Source organism: Oncorhynchus gorbuscha, linkage group LG07, assembly GCF_021184085.1.
Source record: "Oncorhynchus gorbuscha isolate QuinsamMale2020 ecotype Even-year linkage group LG07, OgorEven_v1.0, whole genome shotgun sequence".
Lineage (NCBI taxonomy): Eukaryota > Metazoa > Chordata > Actinopteri > Salmoniformes > Salmonidae > Oncorhynchus > Oncorhynchus gorbuscha.
In genome coordinates this window covers 18,455,089-18,463,956 of record NC_060179.1, presented here as the reverse complement: position 1 = coordinate 18,463,956, position 8,868 = coordinate 18,455,089, and positions in this window count along the sequence as shown.

Sequence of the window (8,868 nt, the reverse complement as noted above, 5' to 3'; positions counted from 1 at the left end):
TCTTGTCTTTTGGCTGAGTTACAATGATGACAACCTTTACGCCTGGAAAGGTTGTTGGAAGGAATGCTGTTAAGTGATAAGGCTGTGTAGTAATGAAGTGTAGTGCATCCCAAACAAATTGAAAAGCTTGTTAAACAATATAGAAGTGTAATTTGAGTGTGTGTTTGGATTCATTAACATAATTTTTTCAAGCATAACAAATTATTGACAAGAGACTAAGGCAATAAGGTGGTCCCGTGTGGCTCAGTAGGGTAGAGCATGGCGCTATCAGCGTGTGGGTTCGATTCCCACGGGGGCCAGTACTAAGAAGAGAAAAAAAGTCAGAAAATCTATGCACTCAGGTCGCTCTGAGCGTCTGCTAAATGACAAACAAAATAAGGCTTCATGTACCAACTTCATAATCTGTAAGAAACAACATTGGCACAATAACATGAGCAACAGTCATTGACCCTGTGAATACTATGGGAATGCATGCTTTGTCTCTCCCTTGAAGAAATCCCTGATCCAGAATCATTTCTTGTACCTTTAATGTTTTGTTGGGTCAGTGATTACTTCCAAGGAAGGAAGAGTGTGTTTTTGAAGTATTAGAACATGGTTAAGTTTTGTCTCGGAGGAGCATCTCATTAGTAGGTGTGTGTGTTTCAGATCATGGGTTCCCAGCCCACCAGAATGTTGGCGTCCATGGCCTGGTCCAGCAGACAGTCCACCTGGCTCTATACCGACAGGCCCTAGGGCCCCAGCCCACCCAGAACACGATTAACTGATAGGTGATTTCAGCTTTAGCCGACATCCGTGGAGTTCACGGCAAATGGATCTCAGCAAATGTCCGGAAAACTGACTTTAAAAGGAAATCGTTGTGCACAGGTCGTTAATCTGCATTAGATTGAATCCTGGTCAAAGTGTTTTAATTTTCTTTACTCTGATACTGCCCATGCAAAGCTGACAGTCTGCACTTTAACCTCAGTCATTGTATCATTCCAAATCCAAAGTGCTGGAGTACAGAGCAAAAACAACAACAGCTAAAATGTGTCACTGTCCCACTCCTTTTGTTCGTCTAATACACTATGGGGTGATAGGCGTACAGTAGTTAATGAGTAACATCTACTCCAGGACCAGTAAACTTAAAAACATTGAAGCACTGTGACTTGTTGGATAGTAGTCCTGGTGTTGTGTATATTTAGTATTATTTTTTTATTAATCAGCTGGATTTTTATTAACATTCTTCTCAATGCATGACCTTGTTGTAAAGCTTCACTGTTTTAACATAGTCTACAACTATTTTATTGTATTATCATACCGTATGCAATACTGGTTAGTTATAGCCAACCCACAATGTAGTAGAGATAGTGTTACAAATGCAGATATCAGTATTTCAGGAACATTCCACGATACTACCAGTGGAAAAAAATGTCAAAGGCTCCAACTCGCAAGATGGAGGTAAAGGGTGCTCTTGTCTGGGTAGTAGCCTAGCGGTTAAGAGGTTTGGCCAGTAACTGAAAAGTTGCTGGTTCGAATCCCAGAGCTGACTAGGTGAAATCTGTCGATGTGCCCTTGAGCAAAGCACTTAACCCTAATTGCTCCTGTAAATCGCTCTGGATAAGAGTGTCTGCTAAAGTGACTAAAAATATAAATCTCATGAACCTGCACATCCCTCAGTAGCTCCTCATGGATCCTCTTCTTCTCCCTGATAGACTTGTGGCCTTCATTTCTTACAGGACACCAGCAACCCAAAAATAAAATAGAGTAGAATACAACTTCATTAGTCCAGCTCCGATTGGATGGAGCTGCCCTCCTACAACAGAACACACACCTTGGGAAGACCACAGGGTCAGCTGCAGTGCAGTGCCCCATGGACCTATTTTAGGTATTAAGTATCTTGCTCACGGGCACAACAGTACAGTAGATGAAACCAGCAGCCTTTCGGTTGCCCCCCTCCCCATTGGATTTGAACCAGCAACCTTCTGGCTAATGGTACTTCTCGCTAATCTCTAGTCTACATCCCCCAATACATATATCCAATTAGCAGAAACTATTTTCCAAAGTGAAAGGTTAAATAACTAACAGTGAGGTAAACGCCATCCAAAGGTGGGACACAAAAAAAACGACTAAAGCGCAGATAGCTAAAAATACAGAACTAAAAATACAAAAATTAAAGATTTTCTCCGGTACTTTTGTATATGTTTTTGCCAGTAGTTCTGAAAGTAGCTTTCACTAGCCAAAAGGTCCTCAAAAATTGCATACTACGCCACATATGTGTTGATATGTGCACCAGTTCATTGCTCTCTCTCGCTCTACTGTGTCCACTGAGCCGTTGGGCCCACCCTGCAACCTCATTGGATAACGCTGGGCAGGCCTGCTTAAGGTCAGTCAAATATGAGGGGCTGAAGCACATTGGCTAGAACTCGAATTGCTAGGGGGCTGGCCCATGTAGGGGGAAATTGAGGTAAAACAGTAATGCTGCTCATAGATTATGGATGTATGAACTACACATTGACACATCCAGCCCAAAGTGGGAGGTTTAAAAATGTGTTTCTTCGTCACCAAAGTACCGGAGCATGTCTTCAATAAAATCAATAACACAAAAACTATACCAGTTTCATTTGAGGACCAGGATGTTGACAGCTTGACAGCTGTGCCATACAAATAGTTGGGAAGAGATTTTTGATGTACCGATTCCATGGTATGAGATTCAAGACTTTGTGCTTTTCAGCTAAAATTGTTATATAGAATTCTTGCCACCAACATAATGTTGAATATTTAAGGCATAATCATCTTTTTTTTATTTTGATGTGAGGATACAGAATCAATAGACCATTTATTTTGGTATTGCCCTCAGGTAGCATGCTTTTGGTCTCAGGTTCAGGAATGGCTGAAAATGCATAACATTGAGGATATGATGCGAAATAGGTTTTGTTGTGCCCTCTTCACTACTGTCTTGGTGTGCTTGGACCATGTTAGTTTGTTGGTGATGTGGATGCCAAGGAACTTGAAGCTCTCAACCTGCTCCTCTACAGCCCCATCGATGAGAAGGGGGTTGTTCTCTGTCCTCCTTTTCCTGTAGTCCACAATTATCTCCTTTGTCTTGACAACGTTGAGGGAGAGGTTATTGTCATTGTACCACACAGTCAGGTCTCTGACCTCCTCCCCATAAGTTGTCTCGTCGTTGTCGGTGATTATCGGCAAACTTAATGATGGTGTTGGAGTCGTGCCTAGCCGTGCAGTCATGAGTGAACAGGCAGTACAGGAGGGGACTGAGCATGTTGGATGTGTTGTTACCTACCCTTACCACCTGGGGGCGGCCTGTCAGGAAGTCCAGAATACAGTTACAGAGGGAGGAATTTAGTCTCAGGGTCCGTAGCTTAGTGATGAGCTTTGAGGGCACTATGATGTAGAACGCTGAGCTGTAGTCAATGAATAGCATTCTCACATAGGTGTTCCTTTTGTCCAGGTGTGAAAGGGCAGTGTGGAGTGCAATAGAGATTGCATCATCTGTGGATCTGTTGGGGAGGTATGCAAATTGGAGTGGGTCTAGTGTTTCTGGGATAATGGTGTTGATGTGAGCCATGACCAGCTTTTCAAAGCACTTCATGGCTGCAGACGTGAGCGCTACGGGTCGGTAGTCATTTAGGCAGGTTACCTTAGTGTTCTTGAGCACAGGGACTATGGTGGTCTGCTTGAAACATGCTGGTATTACAGACTCAGACATGGAGAGGTTGAAAATGTCAGTGAAGACACTTTCCAGTTGGTCAACGCATGCTCGGAGTACACATCCTGGTAATCCGTCTGGCCCTGCGGCCTTGTGAATGTTGACCTGTTTAAAGGTCTTTCTCACATCGGCTGCGGAGAGCGTGATCACACAGTCATCCAGAACAGCTGATGCTCTCATGCATGTTTCAGTGTTACTTGCCTTGAAGCTAGCATAGAAATTATTTAGCTCGTCTGGTAGGCTTGTGTCACTAGGCAGCTCTCGGCTGTGCTTCCCTTTGTAGTCTGTAATAGTTTGCAATCCCTGCCACATCCGACAAGCGTCGGAGCAGGTGTAGTACGATTCGATCTTAGTCCTGTATTGATGCTTTGCCTGTTTGATGGTTCGTCGGAGGGCATAGCTCGTTGAAAGCGGCAGCTCTACCCTTTAGCTCAGTGTGAATGTTGCCTGTACTCCATGGCTTCTGGTAGGGGTATGTACGTACACTCATTGTGGGGACGATGTCAACGATGCACTTATTGATGAAGCCAGTGACTGATGTAGTGTACTCCTCAATGCCAGAATCCCGGAACATATTCCAGTCTGTGCTAGAAAAACGGTCCTGTAGTTTAGCTTCAGCATCAGCTTCATCTGACCATTTTTTTATAGACCAAGTCACTAGTGCTTCCTGCTTAAATTTTTAATGTAAGCAGGAATCAAGAGGATAGAATTATGGTCCGACTTGCCAAATGGAGGGTGAGGGAGAGCTTTGTACGTGTCTCTGTGTGTGGAGTAAAGGTGGTCTAGAGTTTTTCCCCCCTCTGGTTGCACATTTAACATGCTGACAGAAATTAGGTAAAAACTGATTTAAGTTTCCCTGCATTATAGCCCCCGGCCACTAGGAGTGCCGCCTCTGGATAAGTGTCTTCCTGTTTGCTTATGGTGGTATACAGCTCATTGAGTGCGGTCTGTGGTGGTATGTAGACAGCTACGAATAATACAGATGAAAACACTCTAGGTAGATAGTGTGGTATACAGCTTATCATGAGCTACTCTACCTCAGGTGAGCAAAACCTTGAGACTTCCTTAGATATCGTGCAACAGCTGTTCTATCCTAGAGGAAGCTGCTGTCCTATCCTACCGATAGAGTGTATAACCCGCCAGCTGTATGTTTTTAATGTCGTCCTTCAGCCACAACTCTGTGAAACATAAGATATTTTACAATCATTCCATCCATATTTTCCAAAGCATCAAAATTAAAGCAATTATGAACGCATAGTGGTGACTAGGTCAACATGTCCAGATTAGGACAACAGGATTCTAATATCCCACAACTCTTTCCATAATTGCAGAATAATTCTAAACAAAGGGACCAGTAGTGCAAGCAAAAATGACTGGAAGGTTTGCAATCAAAGTGGAAAATAAACACAATCCTAGTGAATTTCTGCTACCTACTCAGCAAATACATAGCGTAACTGCTTTACAGTCATTCTATTATTATTATTTTTTTTACAATAATCTACAGTCACTTTATTACTTAATTTCCTGACCGCTGGTGTCACGCTTGTGATTAAAGACGGACCAAGACGCAGCATGTGTAGAGTACCACATGTTTAACTTCAAAACAAAACAATAAACCACACGTGCACAAACACAAACACAAACACAAAACAATATCCCGCAAACACAGGAGGGTAAAATCGCTACCTAAATATGATCCCCAATTAGAGGCAACGATTACCAGCTGCCTCTAATTGGGAACCATACAAAACACCCCCAAGGTGCGGACTCCGGCCGCAAAACCTAAAACCAAATAGGGGGATTAGGGGGGGTGACTAGGGTCGGTGGCAGCTCCGGTGCAGGTCGTAGCCCCCCCCCCAGACCCCGGATCCGACCATGGCCAGAGGAAGGCTCCGGCTCTGGAGCTGGATTGGACGCTGTGCCTGGACTGGGCACTGGCGCAGAGGGCTCCGGCCCTGGAGCTGGGCTGACCGCCGTGCCTGGACTGGGCACCGGCGCAGAGGAGGGCTCTGGTCATGGAGCTGGGCTGGCCGCCGTGCCTGGACTGGGCACCGGCGCATAGGGCTCCGGCCCTGGAGCTGGATACCAGTGTGCATCCTTGTTGATATACCATACACACACGCACACACATTTTGGTTGAAGCAAGTTGCCAGACCACTAAGTGCCTTAGCCCATCCGTACTACATACACTGTGCGTTGTTGTTCTGTGCCTGTGCATCTTCAGCATTATTAAACCATCTCAACTGGAATCCTACCTGTCTGTCATCTGTACCCTTACCAGCACATGGGAGTGAACACATGAAATAAAACCCAACCTAAAGAATATACAGTCCACCAAGTCTTCACCTATAGGGGGTGCTGTTTTGAAGCCACAGTCCCTCCATCTTGGCACCCCCACCGTTGTAAACAATATTTTGTATGCTATAGAAATGTATTCATGAATGTCTACATTTGTTTTTGCCACATTTATTGAATTACAGACACCTGCATGCATACTTTTAAATTATATTATGTGAGGTAAACATACAAATAAAATGTATATAAAAACAAGATCCTTAAAGTACACTGAGCAAAAATATAAACACAACATGTAAAGCGTTGGTCCCATGTTCCATTATCTGAAATAAAAAATCTCAGAAAGCTCAGAAAGCTTATTTCTCTTAAATTTTGTGCACAAATGTGTTCACATCCCTGTAGGTGAGCATTTTTCCTTTTCCAAAACAATCCATCCACCTGACAGGTGTGGCATATCAATAAGTTGCTTAAACAGCATGATCATTTCACAGGTACACCTTGTGCTGGGGACAATAAAAGGACACTTTAAAATGTGCAGTTTTGTCACACAACGCCATAGATATATCAAGTTGAGGGAGTGTGCAATTGGCATGCTGACTGCAGAAATGTCCACCAGAGCTGTTGCCAGATAATTGAATGTTCATTTGCAGTTTTTTGTGAAGAATCAACAACAAGTGGGACACAATCATGAAGTGGAACGACATTTATTGGATATTTCAAACTTTTTTAACAAATCAAAAAATGAAAAACTGGGCGAGCAAAATTATTCAGCCCCCTTAAGTTAATACTTTGTAGCGCCACCTTTTGCTGTGATTACAGCTGTAAGTCGCTTGGGGTATGTCTCTATCAGTTTTGCACATCGAGAGACTGAAATGTTTTCCCATTCCTCCTTGCAAAACAGCTCGAGCTCAGTGAGGTTGGATGGAGAGCATTTGTGAACAGCAGTTTTCAGTTCTTTCCACAGATTCTCGATTGGATTCAGGTTTGGACTTTGACTTGGCCATTCTAACACCTGGATATGTTTATTTTTGAACCATTCCATTATAGATTTTGTTTTATGTTTTGGATCATTGTCTTGTTGGAAGACAAATCTCCGTCCCAGTCTCAGGTCTTTTGCAGACTTTTCTTCCAGAATGGTCCTGTATTTGGCTCCATCCATCTTCCCATCAATTTTAACCATCTTCCCTGTCCCTGCTGAAGAAAAGCAGGCCCAAACCATGATGCTGCCACCACCATGTTTGACAGTGGGGATGTTGTGTTCAGGGTGATGCGCTGTGTTGCGTTTACTCCAAACATAACGTTTTGCATTGTTGCCAAAAAGTTAAATTTTGGTTTCATCTGACCAGAGCACCTTCTTCCACATGTTTGGTGTGTCTCCCAGGTGGCTTGTGGCAAACTTTTTTATGGATATCTTTAAGAAATGGCTTTCTTCTTGCCACTCTTCCATAAAGGCCAGATTTGTGCAATATACGACTGATTGTTGTCCTATGGACAGAGTCTCCCACTTCAGCTGTAGATCTCTGCAGTTCATTCAGAGCGATCATGGGCCTCTTAGCTGCATCTCTGATCAGTCTTCTCCTTGTATGAGCCGAAAGTTTAGAGGGACGGCCAGGTCTTGGTAGATTTGCAGTGGTCTGATACTCCTTCCATTTCAATATTATCGCTTGCACAGTGCTCCTTGGGATGTTTAAAGCTTGGGAAATCTTTTTGTATCCAAATCCGGCTTTAAACTTCTTCACAACAGTATCTCGGACCTGCCTGGTGTGTTCCTTGTTCTTCATGATGCTCTCTGCGCTTTTAACGGACCTCTGAGACTATCACAGTGCAGGTGCATTTGTACGGAGACTTGATTACACACAGGTGGATTGTATTTATCATCATTAGTCATTTAGGTCAACATTGGATCATTCAGAGATCCTCACTGAACTTCTGGAGAGTTTGCTGCACTGAAAGTAAAGGGGCTGAATAATTTTGCAAGCCCAATTTTTCAGTTTTTGATTTGTTAAAAGTTTGAAATATCCAATAAATGTCGTTCCACTTCATGATTGTGTTCCACTTGTTGTTGATTCTTCACAAAAAAATACAGTTTTATATCTTTATGTTTGAAGCCTGAAATGTGGCAAAAGGTCGCAAAGTTCAAGGGGGCCGAATACTTTCGCAAGGCACTGTATATATTTTTAAAATGAGTAATGTTATTGTCCCTACTACAACAATAAAAATACTTAAATACATGTAATATAGAATGCAACAATGTAATATATAATTCTATTCATTCCTGGATCCATATGCTTGCAACCAGAAATAACTCTCAACAGTGATGTTCTTGACACTCCCACCAAAGGTATATTCACAACCGTTGCGTGATGTTCAAAAACTTTACAAGCCTGGGATGTTCAGATCAACTGTTTAAACATGTAGCAATCTCAATCAAACTCAAATGTACATTTTTTCTTCCTAGCATGGACCTAGCCTTTCAATAGACAGTATTAAAAGTAACCTTACATTTATCGTTGTTTTCAAATGCTCAAGCAACATTGAAAGCATCCTGAGTAGTCAACGAGTTTGATCCATGGGTCACCACCCTTTTGTAGGCCCTCGGATCAATTTGTGAAACAAAAATATGTTTAGGAACTCAGTCAGGCTCTCAACTTAATGTTCAGAGTTAGAATACACACGGTGCAAGTTCAAAATGTGGTTATGCATCAGCAGTTTTTCTCATTATGTCAGTCACGCAATTAGCCCATGTTACCTAAAAAATGTTTGATTGCTAAATTAGTCTAGCCAGCTAACTAAATGGGTAGTAATCATGGTAAAATTACCAACAGGGGGGGGGCACATTTACTTTGTTAGTCACTCTCACTCATATA